Source organism: Dicentrarchus labrax, unplaced genomic scaffold (genome assembly GCF_905237075.1).
Source record: "Dicentrarchus labrax unplaced genomic scaffold, dlabrax2021, whole genome shotgun sequence".
Taxonomy (NCBI): Eukaryota; Metazoa; Chordata; class Actinopteri; family Moronidae; genus Dicentrarchus; species Dicentrarchus labrax.
The window spans coordinates 18,952,143-18,971,779 of NW_026136712.1; the positions used below are offsets into that span (position 1 = coordinate 18,952,143).

At 40.7% G+C, this 19,637-nt stretch overlaps 1 protein-coding gene across 6 annotated transcripts in view; it reads right to left on the reverse strand.

Annotated features, from left to right (window-relative positions):
- tanc2b (tetratricopeptide repeat, ankyrin repeat and coiled-coil containing 2b) overlaps positions 1 to 18,573 on the reverse strand; it is a 136,783-nt gene extending 118,210 nt beyond the window's left edge. For all 6 annotated transcript variants that reach the window (XM_051418749.1, XM_051418739.1, XM_051418738.1 and 3 more), the window contains exons 1-2: positions 18,051 to 18,573; positions 3,638 to 3,753 (exon numbers count right to left, since the gene is read on the reverse strand). The gene's annotated coding sequence lies outside the window, so the exon portion shown is untranslated. The remainder of the gene's footprint in view (positions 1 to 3,637; positions 3,754 to 18,050) is intronic.
- Between the last annotated feature and the right edge of the window lie 1,064 nt (positions 18,574 to 19,637).

Below are 19,637 nucleotides of genomic sequence, written 5' to 3' on the forward strand. Positions count from 1 at the left end.
TTTTGCAAGCCATTACAGAGACCACTGGAAGCCAGGCAACATTATGCTTAATGACACGGCTTTAAGATGGACAATGAAGTCTGTTGTTAAATTAAATGCTTTTAGTTGTACCAGCCTGGATTTTCTAAAAAAGATAAATACTTTTGAAAATATTCTCTGCCATTGGAGCATTAGCAATAGCAAAGTTATTTATTCATTAACACAACCGCCTTCTGCCAATCACAGCTTTCCTCATTTGCACTCTGACTATATATATATATATATACACAATATGTATGCATATCTCTACTGACAAGACAAACACAGAATTCCTCACATGACAAATGACATAAAAAGCCTCTTGAAGTCCTTTCATGTACAACTCCCAATATTTCCCCCTTAAAGAGTAATTCTCTTCTCAAAGCCAAAGCAGCTGCCTCCCATCTCAAGCCACTGAGTCCAGAGCTAACTAATGTGTCCAGCTTCAAAGCCACCAGCCTGAAATGTTATGATGAGCTGGATGACAATTAGACTAGCTTGCAGCCATAAGCATACAAGCCAGAAGACACTGCACAGCATTCCTATTTAAACCAGTGGCGTGTTTGGGATGGGACAGACAACACAGTGAGTCGAAAGCGCTAGTTGGTTGGTCTGTTGGTTGGTTGTTCCCCAGATAGACAGGATACTGTTACCAGCCACTTCTTTTTCACCTGCTTAGCAAGGTACTTCGCAGGGAGGTTGAAGTTATCCTGGAAGTTCATGCAATCCACCCTGGATCCCAACCCCTCTGCGTTCAGGCTGGAGTAACTAGTGCAGTGAAAAAGAAAGGAATCCCTCACTGGCTTCCCACTTAACTTCAAACAGTGGTGGAATGCATGACTAAGCCAAAAGGTAGCCCTACCAGGAATTGAGGCCCATGACCGAGAGTTTGGCCTATGTGTCACACATGTAATCGACTGTTTTACGTTAGAGACGACAGAGGTACCTGCATGGTAGTCCTCAGTCTTTATCCATCTATCTTATCTAAATGGGTCATGTAGTAATTCAAGTATGTGCATCCAACCTTTCTTGTATATTCCAGCAACCTGGAAAAATTGTGTTTCATCTCTTTTCAAATCTTTGGAAGAACAGAGCCCAAAGAGAAGCTAGCCTACCTACCTTCCACCAAACAAGGATGACTAAAAAACATAAGCAACAAGATCAAGCCAGGGAGGACAGCTCCCCCACAATTCAAACAGAATTTATCTTGCTTGTAAATTGGTTTTCGTCACAACTGGCTGTCAGTGTTGGCGTTTGTGGGTTTCAGCGTGTCAGATTTGACACAGCTCCCCTTCAGGAGCTGTGGGCTGTAGCTAACCACCCACACATCCCACTGGGGAGCTACCATCTTCTTCAGATCCCCTTCACCGACTTGACAACACTGATCACTCTCATCATCGTCCCCTCCAGCACTCAGGAGAGATTTATGCCTCAAGCATCTGATTGGTCAACGCATGGCTAATACCATCGTAACAAAGCCTATAAGTGCGGTTGCCTTACTGTAACGGAAACCTGAGGCATGTAAGGATTCAGTAATGACAGCTTCTCCACATATCTCACGCACATCTCCAAATATACTGCAAACCACCACCACCGAATGTTTCCAGAGGTTAACAGCACATCATATTTGATGACATGCACAATTGGAGGACTAGAATCCAGTACTTTATGTGCCTGGAGACACTGTCATGTTTCTGCATCTCCGCACCAGTGACCAACACAGGAGCCATGCCCCGTCAATCACAAACTGACAGATCAAGGCTGCATGCCAAAAGGGACAAGGCAGCCTTTCTCTGGTCCAGGACACTTGCGAATTACAGGATTTGCACATCTTTGAATAGATGTCGAAGAACACACTCTATATGTGAAGCTATTTAACAAGAAAAGGCTAAATTAATTTGTTTACCAGGATGGGTAATGTGCAGGAGATAAAAAATGAAAGCATTTGAACATATAAACCCAATTAACTGCTCAAATAAAGAAATTCCTTCCTCACCCTCTTAAATGTGAGTAATGCAGACCTTTGCCCAGTTTATGGTATGATTATAATTTATGCCACCTCCTAAGCAGCGCTCGCAGACTGTGTCTCTTTTGTGTAGCCCCAGCTTTACGGCAGTGGAATCTCAGAGGAAGAAAAGAGCCAGTGTCATGCGGTCAGAAGGCATTTCAGTCAGATAAAAATTTGTGTCAGCACTTTCTGCCAGAGAGCGAGAGGCCAGCGTTCAGAGCTGTTAGCCTCTTTCTCAGAGGAGAGCCAGAGTTTAATGGGACTACTCTTCCACTCCATTTGCTGGCCCGCATCTTACAGGCCACAGCTGCATACATGAGAGCCAGTGACTGTCACTCTGCATACCTCTCTGCAGCCTGCAAGCTCCACACTCCCTTTAGCAGCTGACAGAAGTTGTTCAGACACACACTTAAAAACATAATGTATGTGGATGACACAATGTTAAACCCTGGTAATGAGTTTGCAGGGGTCACTAGCAGACGCCTTAGTGAACTCTTTAACTTATTTATTGGCCGAGCCAATCATTTCACCAACTCCTGGTGCTGCCAACATTATATTCCTTCTGAATATGGCAGAAGCACAAGGCCTTACTCTAAAAAACTTCTTATGAAATAACTTTGGATCTATTTCAGAGCCAAACAACAATTTCATGGCTGGCCAGTCACAAAGTAATTACATATGGCCCCAAACCGACACATCGATCAGTACTCGGGACACTTCTTAAAAAAAGACTTTTCAGACAGACAGCTTCTTGAAGAGATGACAGCACCTCTGCAGAACATATAGTAAAAATTTTACAATGAAAATATAATGAATATATTATTTTGCAGCACAAACAGCTGAATTATTTTGCGGTACCAACTCTCCTCTCCCAAAACAGATGCATCACTATTAGTTACGTGACCATTCTGTTTAAAAAAGATTACCTTTTTTAATTTACAAAAATGTTTCTTAATTACCTTGAATAACTTACAAGCTCAAGCTTAAATTAATTTAGAAAAATAGCATAAAGAAAGCTAAAAAAGCTTTTTTCCTGCCATCATGCAAATATATTCCTTTGTTTGATAGTCTTTTTAACCAACTATGAAACATGAATCGGGTATATTTACAGCAAGTTGTACAAGTTTACCAAGAACCACTGAACTTGTACATGACATGTCTAAACAAGTTCTGATGTTTTCCTAAAATGTAAGATAAAATGCCAAGATGAAACTGTCTGATAAGGCAACCACAGAGTAGGCCTGTGTTTTAATTTTAAAAAGGGTATCAAAAGGGAGTTTGGCTACTGCATGAATTTCAGGAGTTAAAAACGAAAAGGACAATAAAGAGTCAAATATGCAAGTTTACCCATGTATCAATCAGAGCAACACACAAACAAATGTGCTCACAATACATGTGTCTGCTTCAAAAGGCTTTCAATTCATCTTTCTCAGACAGTTAAACAATGTATTCTTGTCCTTTTGTCTACTTGCAAACACAAGGTTAACAATGTAGCTATTGTTCTGTGACTGTTACTTCACATGGTGACCTTGGTGTGAAGAACCAATAGGTATAAAAGGTCCGGGCAATATACACTAGTTTAAGTGCCATGAAACTTGAGAGATGACTCACCATGAGTAGACAGCAGGCAGGTCTCCAAATCCGGCTTTGAGGGCAGTGAGGCGCTACATTTCGCTAGGCTGAATCACAGTCCAGATCCCTCTCCAGAGGGGACACCCAACAGTTCTCTACAAAGGCAACCACAGTGAAAAAAAACAAAAAACTTTAACTCAAGGCGAGCAACGGACTAAAAGAGCCTTGTATTGACACACAGCAGAAGCAGCAGACGCAATTTGACATCCAGCTCAGTGGCGTGGCAAGTTTACGCAGTGGACTGCCTGGCCTGTCACCGTTCACACACTATTCCGGCAGAGAACACAAACAGTGGCCGGTGATGCAAACAACATCGTTTGGGGGTATGTACAAGGGCTGGTTGTCAAAGGGCAGACTGGGACAGTAGACAGTTGTCACCCTCTTCAGGGGGTGGTTCTGACATAAAGTGCTGCTTTCAGAGTTGTGAGGCAGAGCCACTGAGTCCCTAAGCAGTCTGACCAAAAGTGTCATTATGTTATTAGCTGGCGAGTTAAGGACGGGGGAGAGGGGAGACCAACATTTTTGTGTGGGAGATTTTAGCAGTCATGTGATAAACACTAAAGAAAGAGAGAGGGAGATGTGAAACTGGCATATCACGTAGACATTTGTGCACCTCATTTAGTATCTTACCTGGTCACTAAACACATGTGGCCATCCAGTGTTTGAATCCAGTCTTTACATTGACATTTATCTTTCTTATTTACTTTCATCCTGTTATAAATTATTAGAAAGATTAGTTGAAGCTGCATTGGCCCAAAGAAACATATGTGCAGGTTATTAGGCAATTACATAAACACAATTGGCAGTTAACCCGCTCTATAGAGAATTAATTCCACACTTTTAGAAAGAGAACATTGCTCGGTTATAAAAATTAAGTTATGAGAGCAATGCTCCACTGTTTGTTAAACAAACAATTTCTTAAGTGTCAACACCCAAAGAAAAAAAAAAAAAAGCATCCTCCAGAGTAATTCAGCAAATGAATTCAAGCATCACAGAGTCCTTGCACCAACCCTGAAATCTACCTCTGCGATATCCCCCAGTGTCAATGCAACCGATTTCCTCATATTTATGAAGGACAACTAAGGCGTGGATGTTGAAAGGAAGCAGAATGTCATTCCTGCATAAAAGAAGTCTTCAGACAAAACTGCAACACAATAATCAAGTTTCCTCAAGGGTGTCACATGGACTCTATATTTTTTTCCCATTTTCTAATTATAGTTTGCACAATGCTCTCTGTAGGGAACACTTTATAAGACTTAATCTGGATTTCACACTGAGTTGCCAACACATTAATTAAGCTGAGCCAACCAATGGGAGTCTAAATAAGTTACAGCAATAATAACGAGGAACAGAAAGGAAGTCATATCTCCATAATTCTCAGTTTGATTTTATTATGTATTGATTATATGTAGAAAGGCTTGGATGGGAAATTTAAATATATTCTGTGAAGCCCTGCTTGGGGTAACATATGTCTTTTTTAATGTAAAGTGAATAAAATGTGAAATCCCACACAGGGAATGAAATGACACCCCCTCAATCAAACTCTATTTTTGTCTTTTTTGGATTTTCTTGATTTGCTCAAATAAAATGAGGTTTGGTGAAGCAATTTTTTTGAGTATGTGTGTTGGAGAAACTCTTTACGAGACAGCTTATGATTCGGGGTTAAAGAAATATGGCCACAGACTGACACAGAACATTTCCCAAGGTCAGCATCCCCTGGTCACTCGAAGCTAAAAGGGTCACAAAGGCCGGGCAGCTGTCCCCCCAGCAGATGATGATTAGAAGAGAAGCAAGACCAAAACACCTCCCTGTGCTGTTCGTCTGGTTTACAACGATATGGATTGCTCAAGCAAAAAAAAAAAAAAAAAAGGGCATTCAATTAGAAAGAGACTTCCACTGAAATCTCAGACCCATAGAAAGCCCATTCAAATCTCAAACATGTGGCAGAATGCGTAATTCTTCTCTGTCCACTGGGTTTCTGCATTATTAACTGAAAAGGCCAGAAATACGATCAAAACAAATTATGCGACCAACACTCTAAGTCTCCATTTCACTGATAAATATGGCATTTAAGCGTTCCCTCTCATCTCCTTCTCAGAGGCCATGAGTGTTTAAGCTTTCATGTAATACAAATCCCTCTGTGTAAAGTCTAGCAGTTCATGTTTGCCTTTTTACTGCATCAAATCACAAAGAAACCTGCTGCTGTGTCTCAGACTCTTTCTGCCAGTTTGAGAAATAGGTACTCAGACAAATTGGCCTGCTTAGACCAGCCTCCACGCTCAGTACAAGGTGTCTGAGATCTCCCTTGACCATATTTTCTCTTTGTCAGAGATTTGGGATATAAAACACAGGGCAACAGAGACCAATTACTTACACACACCAAAAAAAAGATAAAAATTGTTATCACCAATTAATTTAGGCTACACAACCTGAGACAGGATATCAAAAGAACAGGCAAACATCTGTAGCTAATAAGGTGACTCCTTTAATTGTGTGTTAGGTGTAAAAATCATCTTTACTCCATGTTTCAGTCTGCGGTCATACAAAAGGCAGTCAAATGCAATGAGTATAAGTAAACAAGCTTTAAAAATATCCTTCATTAAGATGCATTTCTGTGATGTACAAGTTAGACAAGAATTAACTAGAGGCTGGGAGAAGATTTTCAATAAAACAAACTTTGGCACAGTCATTAGAGGCACTCCTCAACCCCCAGCTGTTTTAGCTGCCTTCTGTACTCCTGACCTCCTCTCAGGGGTTTCATCAGAGTTTTTTTTCTAAAAGCAAGTTAAATACTTTTTTGTTTAACATATGTTTTTACTTATTATCATCTATCATACTGTACTTCACCATACTTAACACTGTGGACTTTCACTGTTCCCTGATAATAAAGTTTATTGTTCAACTGTAAAATATTGTGCCACAGACATATCTTTATCTATCTTTAACAACTCACTGAAGGATCCCATTTTTTGTTACATATTTACATAAAAAACAAAGACCTTGGATTTTTTTTATTCTCATGCATCAATATCAGCCTCCAAAAATGGCCACCTCAAATTTTCGACTGCGTGTACCAGCACAAAATTCTAAGGAACGAGGTTAGCATGTGAAGTTGCAGACCCAGGTGAACAAATCCCACAACATGGCCTCCGCCACGTCTCTGTTGCTGCTGTGCCCAAGCTCATTAACAAACACTGTGTACATAAACACCCTACAACGTTCTTCAACAACTTATGTGATATCGTGCCCTGCAGCACTTTTTTTTGTTTGCATCTATAATCTTGAAGGCTAGTGACAAGCAAAGGAGATGAAAATACAATAATGAAGTGTATCCACAGCAGGTAAAGACCCACCACTGCATCACTTTCCTGTTAACAGGTTTTTCAGCTAATCACTACGGAGCTTCCAGGTGAATTTCACCCTCATTTGCATTGAGTTATTCCTCAGTGTTTTGAGAGGTGATTCTCTTGCGTTACTTTGCAGGCAGTGTACTCCGAGCAGAGTGGATTGTATCGCATGTTCACGTTCAGAATATTGGAAATGAATTCCACAGGAGGTGACTTTGTCGAGCCCATCATTCAATAAGCCACCCCCAGCCCCTAAAATGGACGTGTAAGTGCTGCTCAGCTGCTTGTCCCATTACTCTTCAACGACCAAAATGCAATTCCTAATGTGACAGCCTGCCCTTTACCCCTAAATCAAGGCAACACTCTTTTCCACCTGCTTCAGCATCCTTTAAGCACAGATGCCCTTTCATACTAGGCCCAAAATGAGAAACGCTGCATCTTGTACGAGACTGTGGCTCATTAAAACATGTTGCCAATGTTGTCGTGTGGAGAGCCAGCTGAAAGAGGCTGAAAAGCACTCTATACCATCCAAACACAAAGGTTTTGGACTGCCAATGCTGAGGAACTCAGGATATAAGCACAACCGCCTCCAACACCTACCTATACTTACTAAGAAACCAACCTCAAATGTGCTTAATATTTTATCATAAGAAACAAAAATAGAACATCTGAGCAGCAGCCTGGCAGGTGTCTGTCCCTTAAGTGCTGGGTACAGGTTTGAATGACCCATTATCCGAGCACACCGAATTAACAGGGATCAACTTTAAACAACAGTAACCTTCTTAACAAACACGTGCCATCTGCCGGTCTACACTCAAAGCACGAAAAGTCTGCAGTTGCTTTACAGCCGCTGCTATTTTCAGCACTAGCTTGATCTTATTCAGTGTAGATCAAGATGAATGAAACGTTTAGGCAAATACAATTCAGAAAGCTGTCCTGGCAGAGGGGCTGGAGCCTTCAAAGCGTGGAGAATGGGATACACTTAGGGAGCTGGTTTAAAGCATTGCCTAAGATTAGCCCCTTCCTTAAAACCCATCTCATTACAGCAGTTACATCTAATAAAGAAGTGGGAGATGACGGGAATATTACTCCGTCCTTAATACCGCAACTAACGTGGTAGTGAAGCCTCAAGTGAAATGTGTTTCTGTCTGTCTTTCTCTTTATGTCTAGATCCCAGACAGACATAAAGCTGGAGGAGACATAAAAACTATGCCCAAAGAAAATACACAACAGGAGAGATACTGAGTAAATGTGTGTGTTTATGTTATCTGTTTGTGCTCACATAGTGAAAAGATTGACAATTTCACACACCAACCGCTGTGTCGTTAGCTCTCATTACCTCTGTGACTCCATGTTAAAAATGTATGCTTCGGGGCCTCCTATGTCTTGTTGGCTAAATGAATAGGGAACCTAATATAGTTTCCTTGGAACTGGCATTAACACTCTGTGGGGCTTTCAGCTGGATATCAATTAGAGGCTCATTAGGCATTTAGAGATGGCAGTCCCTCTGGCTTCCTGTCGCCTACTGTGTAACTGGCTGACCCTGAACTTGCGGGAAGGCTGGCTCTCTCTGTGTCTTTTCAGCCTTGGGAGAACAGCTATCAAGCAACTATATCAGGCATGCTTCCTTCAAATCTTGTATTTCGGGAAAAGCATCGTATTTCAAAAAACACGTAGCCATGAGAGTAAAAGTTCATGGATCATCAGGGGAGCATAAATCACTAATGCAAAATGTAGTCTTCACGCTATACATTAGGGAAAGGATCGGCAACCTATGACACACATGCTGATGAGCGCTGACATACAGTATGTCTGCTTTGTTAAGCATTACAACAGCATGGCCCTATAATGACAAGCTGCTTAGTAATAAAACAGATTATACCAGCTTGATGACTTAATGTTAACATGATATTTCAAATCTGCATTTACAAAATGCCAAATGGTCCCTGAGCTGCCGTACAACAGTGCAGGTGCTGTAACCAGTAACCACCTGGCAAAGAGGAGACCACGCTGCACCGATTTGCATGTGACATGGCGAGCAAATTGAGCAGGCCTTTTCTGATCAGTCGGACAACGGAGTTTGGGTCACTTTGAAAGTCAGCATGAGGAAAACTTCTGATAAAGCTGGGTGTATCCGAGGGCAGTGTCAAAATGTGCAAAAATGTGAGTATTTTCTGGTTTCCTTATTCCTTTATGACAGTAAACGTCTTTGGGCTGGGGACAATACAAGACATTTAAAACATCACCTTGGGCTTTGGGAAACAGTGATCACCATTTTCTGACATTTTATGGACCAAACAGCTAATCAATTAATCAAGAAAGTGATAGACCGATCGATTGATGACAAAAAAAACTGTTAGCTGCAGCTCTAGCATTGCTAAATGTGGAAAACCATTCACAGACAGAGAATACATAAAGGAGGTTTTCCTCAACAGAGCAGAGGTTTTTGTTTAATGGACTGCCAAAATAAAGACACCATCATACCTAGAATTAAAGACTTGCCTCTGTCTGCAAAAACTACTGAGAGACGCATTACTGAAATACTGACATGAATGAAAACCAGACATAGTACGACTGAGCAGCGAAAGCCAGAGACAGGGTGCTAATTGGTAAGCCTAGTTTACATTTTACTTATTAATAGCCTACATCGCAACATAGTTTCATATGTGTGAATGAGTAAATAAGAGCAGGGATCCTTCACAAACAATATGACTACAATTCTAACCCCCTTGCATTAGAATAATATCTGATAGACCAGTTAAGAGTTGGCTTTTGCAAATTCTAACTGACATTAGATCATTTTAAAAAGACGAATACATGCTGCCACATTCACACAAGAGGACAAAACTCTTTGTCTCACTAGCTTAGTTAGTTCTTTGTGCTTTCACTCTTGCAGAGCATATTGCAGAGAAATGCATTTAGCTCTGCTAAGTGCGGCACGTTTGCATGTTTACTCATTTAGCCTCGTGCAGCTCCTCTTTATTCTTACCCCTCGGTGTGTAGTTTGGGGCAGAGGTGGTATGGAGTATTTTTAGACGGACTCAGAGGGGACTCTATGTACCGACTGCTAACACAATAGACTCTCATGCCTGAACAAGGACATATTTTGGTGACTGGAGGCTAAGCAGTAGACCACTCCCCTACCTTAGAGCCACTCACTGTAACTGGCCCTGGTGCAGTGTATGGACTCTATCAACAAGGCCATTTCTCTTTTCATATCTGGAAAGAAAACAGGCAAATCCTTAAAAAAGGTTTAATGCATTTTGAAGAGCATCTCATACAGAACATACTGCGTTTACACACAAATACAGGATCTTCTACAATACTTTCTCCAGTCCTTTATAGTACATGTTACACTAAGTGCCACCAAGGAGTACAGTACTGCAGATCCCACAGTAAAGCTAGAGTGGAGACTTTTCATTTGGAAAGGACAAACCCATCCAGCTGCAAACACTGTGGTCAGTAATCAGACATTTGGTTGAACTGAGAGTACATCTTTTTGATCTGCATGCGCTTTCCTTTTTGAAATTTACAAGTGTGGTGGCCTGAGTGAAACCATCTTGGCTTGGGAAAAAAATACAATAGTTTGGCTAATCTTAAAAATAGCCTGCATACTTCTATGCCACGTAGCATTACAGAGCTCCAGGCTGACAGTATGCAGAGCAAGGGCCAATTCACTTAGCCTTGATTCAGTTAATCAGAAGTTTGCTTGTATCCAGGGTGTTTCATAAAGCATGGCCAGTGTGCAGTATTGCTTCTTTTACAACATTAGGTTTATTTTGTTATCCCCAAATAAAATCTTTAAGTAGCAGGTGAATGAAAAATGAATGAAACTGGGAACACAAATTAAATGAGACTGCAATAATGGTCATTTTGGTTACAATTAATCTGTAGATTGTGTTTTAATTGATTGTTACTTACTGATTTTACTTTAAAATGTCACAGAATACTGTGCAAAACTGTCCATGGCAAGGATATAAAGTTTCAGGATTCAGTTTATAATGATGTGAATTGAGAGAAAAACTGAAAACCCGCTTAATATGCAGTTAGTCCAGGGAAACTTAAGATGAAAAAACTGGTCACATAAAAAAAAGGGTCTTTAGAGCAAGGAGAAAAGTTATATCAAAAGCCCTTATTTAGTCTGACATATTGGTTTAAAACTCTCACCAGTTTTGACCTCTCAGAGTCTACTTTAAAGCAAAAAAATCAACGCTGAAAATCCAATAATGTGAATTTTAAATAGACTACAGGGACTTAAAGATACTGACAAGGTTTTCAAAGGCCTTGCATTATACAAAGAACATATTCCCATTTTTTCTCTGTCGAACACTTCATAATAGATCAGATCATATTTGCATAAAGTTGTGGAACTGATGCGATGAAAACCTGCCGATCTTCTTTGGCTATGATGGTGCTGAATGATAAGGGAAGGATTTGATATCACAAACACAATGATGGAACCGAAGAACACAACTGATAAGAAACTAATGTCATCAACTCACAGAATGTGTGAACTGTGAATGATTTAAACAATGGTGGTAAACAACCGGATTCAGCTTGCTCTGCTCTGCTGTAAACTGGCTTCTCCTTGGCTACTAGCTCGCTCCACAGACAGATGCAAGGTCATATCAAACATTTTGAGATGAAAAGTTCATTCTTGACCTTGGACACAGTCGCTGATAAAACTTAATGGGAAGCTTGGATCTGTATCCTCTTCAGCGGTTGGAACTGAATTATTTTCCTTAAATAACATGATTTACAGCCATGTATTTATTGTAGTTCCTTAATACAAAGGGCATCATTGAAAACAGTGCTGGCCCAGATTCAAAACAATGCTACTTTTCATAAAATCCTTTTTCTCCTACACTCCTACACTCATCGTCACACCCTGTTTTAGCACACAAAGCCAATGGAAGCAGCTGTATTAACAACAACGTCTCCACTATGTTCTACAGACACAGAAATGCCTGGCAAATTATAATGAAGTTAACCCATTAATGGCACTTCACATCACAGAGCTGAGGCCCATCTCCTACTGCTATCCGAGCACCACACACAGAGGAACAGTGGAGCTATTTAGATATGACAGAGCACTACTGTTTCATTGACAACTTCACGCCAGCCCACAGATCACATTACAAAGCCTTGGCAGCAGCAGTGTCAATGTACAAGCATTAAGTAGGTGACATGGTGGTAACCCTATTTGTCTTGTGCTGAACCCATTATAGCACACAGTTAAAATGCACAGCCTTCATGGCGAATAGCAAAGTCCCTGGTAATCTGCTAATAGTGACAGCAGATGTTCTGAGTGAGGAGGATGTAGAGGGTGAGTACAACACTTAGATGATGGTGTATCTGGCGTGCACAGAAGGAGACAGACCTAGAAACTGACTGGTGAATGTAAAACTATGCACTTGCACCATAAAAAAAAAAAAAATCAAGCAGGGGTAACAGAGGTCACTGGTTGCTCCACAACAACATTGCAAAGTTGAGTTGTTGGTATGATAGCTGTTGTTCCAGCTATGAGACACAGCTTTCAAGCCTGATGAATACTCTGCCATTCATCTGCCTTCAGCAGCTGGGGCTGGCTCAAGCAGCTGCCTAATAGGCTAACAGGGATCTTTGGTTCCCCAGAGGAAAGTTTGAGTGGCAGACTGATTGCATACAGCCGCATAGCCAATCTTTGCTATCTAACAGCCTAGCCATCTTGGCAGAATCAGGTAATGTCATGTGTCTTAAGAGGTAGCTCACATAAAAGAATGCATGTAACACTTCCACTTGTCCAGAGAAAAGTGATTAACTTGATTTCATTAAAGCTGCAATGCAGCAATAAGCTCAGAGACTCTAGTCACAGCAGTAACTGCCAATATGAAATATATCAGAGCAAACTATGGGGAAATGGGTAGAAATTACTTCCCACACATCTCAGGCTCCTGGTCTTACAAATACATCAGTTTCAACATGCTCTTACATGTCAGCATCTTTCAGACCTTATTAGCTTTTTAAAGATAATTTGCTTCATCCACACAAACATGCCAAGTAAAAGAACACCACTTAAATTTCTTCTGCAGGGCATTCACAGGCCACTTGAACCAGCAGCTGTACTCTATTTCCACCAAGTGGCTTTCCACTGTTTCCAAAGCGCTGTTTATTGTTCATGGTGCAAACACATTGTGCCAACAAGTCAATTCTGATTATGTTGAGGATTATAATTATTAATAGTAAAACTAGTTGAAGAAGTAGCCTTATAATGACGGATGTTTGGCTTCCACAAGTAGATATTTCCCAGAGAGACCGGTGTGGACTGTGCAATAGATTATTTATGCATTTATTCATTCATGACTTATCCCAGATTTCCATGTAAATACAAATCAGAAGTTTTGCATGTTTTATAAATCAGATGTGGGTTTCAACAGAGAAGCTGGGATAAAAAAAGAGAAGCAGTAAAAGAAAATAGCAGAGGAGGGTATACATATCAGACTTATATATATTCTCTACCAGGCATGCCATCAGCCCTTCTGGTTTTTAAACAGAAGATCTTATTACACACCTTCTCTTTTGGGACATATAGTAGTGTCGTAATAGTTACCACACTACTCTAATGATCTGTAAACAACGATTCATGGCAACGGAACACCAACATCCAAAATCCAATACTGTAAAAAGCATGCAGACTAAAAAAAACCTTTAGTTATGATATATTGATGCAGCGCTCCCGTTTATTGTTATGAAACTGTAACTAGGCCTACATATCGTAATAGCCTCCCTTGTATGTAGCCGACGCAAACACTAAAGCACTTTGATCCAGCGCTGTATTTTCGGTCGAGCCGCTGTATATCCAACTCCTTTGAAGAGAAACAGGCAACAACATGTACAAGTAATACAAAACACTCTCTCCAGCACCTTTCTTCCAATCTATTTTGGTTGGTTTGAAATCATAGGCCTTTCCCCATACAAACAGCACATTTTCAAAATACTGCTACATTGTTGTCGTGGTTTCTGTTGAAAGCACTGCAATAACAAAGCCACAGAAAGCTATATGAAGTGGTATTTGTGACAAATAATACCCCAGAACAACCTCAACTGTCTGAGACTGAACTGCAGAAACAGAGGGCTGATCCCTAACACAAACACATCAAAATCTCCTTCTAGTCAAAAGGCAGTGTGGTACAAGTAGGTGAGAGACACAGTCCAAATGTACCCATAAGAACTTAATAAATGTCACCGACTCCCAGCAGTACGGGAGACAAAAGAGGAGCAACAGCTAACCACATCCAAGATGAAGCAGCCCAGCGTACCTCCGGTTCCGTTCACTAACAAGAAAGAATGAGGCGCTAAGAAGACGCCTTTTTCGCATCATTATTACATAATCAAAGCGCCACACCAAAATGAGGGACATGCCTGGGGAGAACCCGTCCCTCATTAAAGGAGTTCAGTGCACCGTCGTCTACTCCAAATGAGGCAATTTCAGAGTGTTTTACAGGCTATCAGGGATATCTTTATCCACAGATTTCTCAACTGCTGCTGGTGTTTCATTGAGATAGCCGATTTTTTTACCGGTGTATGACGCCATTGCTGTGGTCGCCTTTGCCATGCATTTCTAATATGACTGCCCTGCCTACTCATGGAGCTTAGAATTGAGTTACTGGCCAAGAGGGAAATAAATTATGACCAAAATATCAATTTCAATTCCCTTTACACTGCATTTTTTTTCTAAACTGATGATTAAGCTATTCATACCACATGCACATATACATACAAAGCTAAAAAGCCAAGCATTTTCTTTCCAATAGGCTTTCCTTGACTGCTTTTCCTGATTAAAACAACATAAAGAGTGTCATTTCCCTCAGCGCTCAGTGAAATGAATCAAAACGTCCCTGAGGACAACACCTTTATATCCCCCCGTACAGGAAATAATCTCACATTTTCAGAGCTGATACGATTCAGAGAGCAACACCCAGTGCAGTCTGGCTTGGTCATGGATGCACACCAAAAGAGCAGTTTTACCTCATTAAACAACAGACTTTTTAATTTCTGAGGGAGCAATCAAACACTTTTGTGTGGTTAGAAGTCTCTTGATTGACTCCAACCACTTTAAAAGAATACAAAGTGGAATGAGAGATATATTTTTTACTAGTATAAGTTGTAAAAAAAAAAAAAACTGCTGCTGGTGACACTTCAAAGGAGAAGATAACTGTTTCAACTTTAACAATATTGTGCAATATCAAACAATTAAATTCAATACATAATTTGCCTTTCTGATGTCTTTTACACTCTTGACTGATTCAAATCAGTGATTTTCTACATTTCCAAGAATGACTTTCAGTGAACCACAGAATAAAAATGTGCTTGAACATAGCCATGCTAAAACAAGAGGTTTTCTGGTCAAATAAAAGTAAGTTTCACCTCTTGTGTAAAAATGTCCTGTGGCTACATTACATCATATCTATTGAGAAACAAGTAATTCTGTCTATCTATCTCCTGTATCAACAAGTCCTCCAAATCAAATATCAAAACATGTTGTTTGTCCATGCCCCCTACAGCGACACGTCTTCTGATCTGACACCACCATCAGCAGTTACAAATCGCTGTTGGAATAAAAATAGAAGCATTTTTTTTTTTTATTGTCTGACAACAAGATTTGGTTATGTTTAGGCACAAAAACAACTCGGTTAGGCTCAGGGAAAGATCATGGCTTGGGTTTAAAATGACTACTCTGAGGATCGCCGTTGTCATGGTTACAGCAATAAACACACAGTTAAGGTTAGGGAACGATCATGGTCGCGCTTTAGAAAAACAACACCGACCGTTCGGTTGGAAAAACAGTGGCCTTTCGATGTTTTGTTTATCCATCCGTCCACCTCCATTGTTTTATGGAACTTACTGAAACGACTGATGCTGTCACTCTTCTCGATAGGATGAACCCCTCTGTGCTATTAACTGAGGCTTTGGCGCAACATGGCAACCCAACTAATGTCAGAAATGTTATACAAATAAACTGCGCCACAGTTGTTGCATTGAATGTTTCTACATTTACCCAACAAATACCCAGTGGAATAAAAAAATGAATGGCATTAAGGGGTTTAGTGTTTAAGGGTAGACAGTTCTATTAAAGGTTGACCGCTGAGACGCAAACAAAGATTTAATTTTCTGTGTAAATTGAATTTCTGACAATTCAATCAGGACTTTATAATTAATCATATAATAACTGATAATGATTTTGCTCTCACCCATAAATTACTGGTGCAATGCTGATTTTTCGAGCGCATACTTTCAGTGTCAGACTTGATTCAAAGATTTGAGGCATGTTTTATTCATGCAGTACATTTCTTAAATGCAGTGTGAAAACGAAGGCTGTCTTTTGTCAACTTAAGTTTCAGAGAAAGCTTTGGGCCCCATTTGCTTCAGCGGAATCTTTTTGTTTTTGACCTTTAGCCTGTCAGTGAGTGTGACAGGAGGGACTGCGTTGGCTCGGACTGTGGAAAACAAGGCCTTGTCACTACTCCCCCCCACCCCCACACCCCCCGAGAAGAGAGTGATAAGCACTGAAAGACAAAAAGTTTAGGGCTGGACAACTAAAAAAGAAAAACATCATGATCTCATAATGGAAAACCGCCACACTGTGAACTCACAGTTGTGTGTCAGGAGTAAGGGAGCAGGAGAGAAGCAAAACTAGCGCATGTCATTGATGTGATGAGAGAACGCTTTGAGGATGACTGTCTTTTATCTACGCCGAGCTGAGCTGACAACCAAGAACTTGAATAAAAAAAAATAAAAAAAAGTACAGCGAGACAGCAGCCATCTCCAGCCTCATACAAAAACCATGAGTACTGGAACCCAAATCTTACCAGTGTGCAGACCTATTTTCTGATAAATGCTTTATCACAGCAGTTCTCTGGATGCTATAAAAGGGATAGCTTGTTATTGTAAGAGTGTGTGTGTGTGTGTGTGTGTGTGTGTGTGTGTGTGTGTGTGTGTGTGTAAACTATGCCCTGAAAATGTCATTTTTTCCGTGACAGTTTTGCTATTTTACAAATCTGCACCCTGTTTAATCCTAACCACATAACTGAGAGACATAAAACATCTGAAACAACTGCCAAGGTTTTCTCTCATCTCATACCATTCCCCATCCAAAGCAGACTTCGTTTCCACCATATAAAGTGCTGAATGGTGATCATAGGGAAATAAGCATTTTCCCCTTCCAAACAACAGGCATTACACAGATTAACAGCCTTTGTTGAAACATACTATTACCACATAAGTCCCTGTCGAGAAGGACCAGATGTCAGATAATAGGCTGTGCAGAGTGAGGTAGGTGCTGGCCTGAAGCCATTGAACAAGTAAGAACAGCTTCTTCCATATAAACCTCTTCACTTTATGGACAGCTGGGTGGGCAACCCCCTTATACCTTGAGACTGTATGTGTTAAATATAGCTTACACACAGAGGATACGTGTAAGTATCCCCTATGTGTAACCTACAGTATATTCACCATACAAGGTAACTATATATATATTTGTGTACAAATGAATACACAATAACCTTAATATCCATTTAAATAGTTAGATACAGCAAAGCCACTGTTTTTAAAACCATCTGTACATTTTGTGGTAGCCTCCCCGGTCTTTAAAGGTTGTGTATGAATCACTATCACCAATAAATCATGTCATTTAAAGAGAAAAACACACAACAATGTGTTGCACAGTCCCAATATGAAAGTCATATAAAAAATAAAGTACACATGTTGCAGTTTGCTGACAAAAAACAAACAAAAAATGCTTGTTATTGTGTACAAAGGACCAGCTAAGTCTATCTCATTAAACACTGCTGGGGGTGTTTATTGGCTTAGCTGGCTGGCTGGGCTTTGCCTTTGAGCAGCGGTAAGATATAGGCATTAGCCTATAGGTTATAGATTGGCTGCTGCAAGAGCCTGACGCCTCTAACACACACATTTCATTAAAGGGCAATTAAATAAACTTTAACATGCAAATTAGGCGCAGCAGAGAAACAGCAGAAAGTGGGAATAAAAAAAAAAGGACAGATTACCTTTTCTAGACTTCAACCTTTGTTTTTTCTGGTCAGCTTTGGCATCACATCCGTGCCTCCTCCTCTGCTGCTGCTGCTGCTGCTCCGGTACCGTGTCTGCTGCTCCGGTACCGTGTCTGCTGCAGCGCTCCGTGCGGCTCCTCAATCCAAATTACCCCAACCAGTCTGCACGTTTCCAACCGCTCCGAAATAGCTTGAGCGAGTGACTCTGGAAATAACTGCACCGATCAAAGCCGCTACATGCAGTCCAAACGCAGAAGGCAGTCACAGTAGCGACACCCATGGGTGTACGCGGCGCAAGCTCGGTCTGCAGCAGGTAGCAGTGCCCGGACTGACAGCCACTTCTCGGCCACCTAATGTGCCAAGCGTCGGAGCCATTCACAACTAAAGTCATGCGTGTGTGTGCGTGTGTCTATGTGTGTGTGTGTGAGTGTGTGTGTGAGTGTGTGTGTGTGTATGTGTGTGTGTGGTGCAGTCAGAGCCAGTCCGTGCCCAGTGCCACGCAGCGCCGCAACATGGAGCGCTGACCTGCCTATCACTGGGTCAAGTCGGTTAAAATCTATCAAATGTGATACTTCCGGTGCTGACTTTCAAAATAAAAACCTCAACAGTTGCAGCATCTACGACGCGTGCTGCAAACCGCACCACCTAAAAACAAAATAGACCCCGAAAATACACATTAACGTAAATTAAATATATAGTTTTTTATTTATTACGTTTTTATAACCATTACTGCCGTATTTCCGGTATTACTCGGGTTTTCTCTTGCCGGCTTGACGGAGCTGAAATCCCCTGCGAACAGACGGGAGCACAGGAACAAACATACAGTGGGGGTGGGAGGCAGGCTTAATGAATTATTTATGACGAAAGAAGGCACTAATACCTAAATCATTCATAATTATTCAAGAGAAACAAGGTCGATGCCAATCAAACTTCAATTCCTCTCCCCCTGCAGATCATGCCATTTGACATTTCAAATGATAGATGGAGAAGAGGTTGTCCAGTGTCAGACATTATCCTGACCTCTTCCTCAATCAGTCAATAAAATTACAGGCCCATCAGCCAGAATTACAATCAGGGAGGCTGTATAGAGTAAAACTACCTATACACAGTGCTTGTTTGTGGCGTATGAGCTAAATGGCTGACATTTAAATTGATGCTCTACATCAGTTTAATGTATCATAATTAAAGTAATACATATTGTTTGCTGAAATATTTAAGTACAATTAGGATGTTTTGAGAATACCTGACATTGATTATATTTGTGGTTGTTAATAATATTAATATAATGACTGGTGGTCAGAGTTTAAATACTTTTTTATTTTTATTTACCACCACATTTAGCGCTGATTCGTATTGATTATTCAGTGAATGATAATGCGATTATCTGTAATCCACTTATTCTCTTATTCACAACCCTATTCAGATATGCACTTAAGAGGTTGAACCCCTCGCTGCAGTCGCCCTCATAAAGTGATTTGGGGTCACTTTATGAGATTTTTTCTGCACAAGTTTACACAGCACAGCCTTCTTTCTCAGTTTGCATTGAGTATACGTAAGAAGCACCTCTGCTTTTTAGAGCTTCTC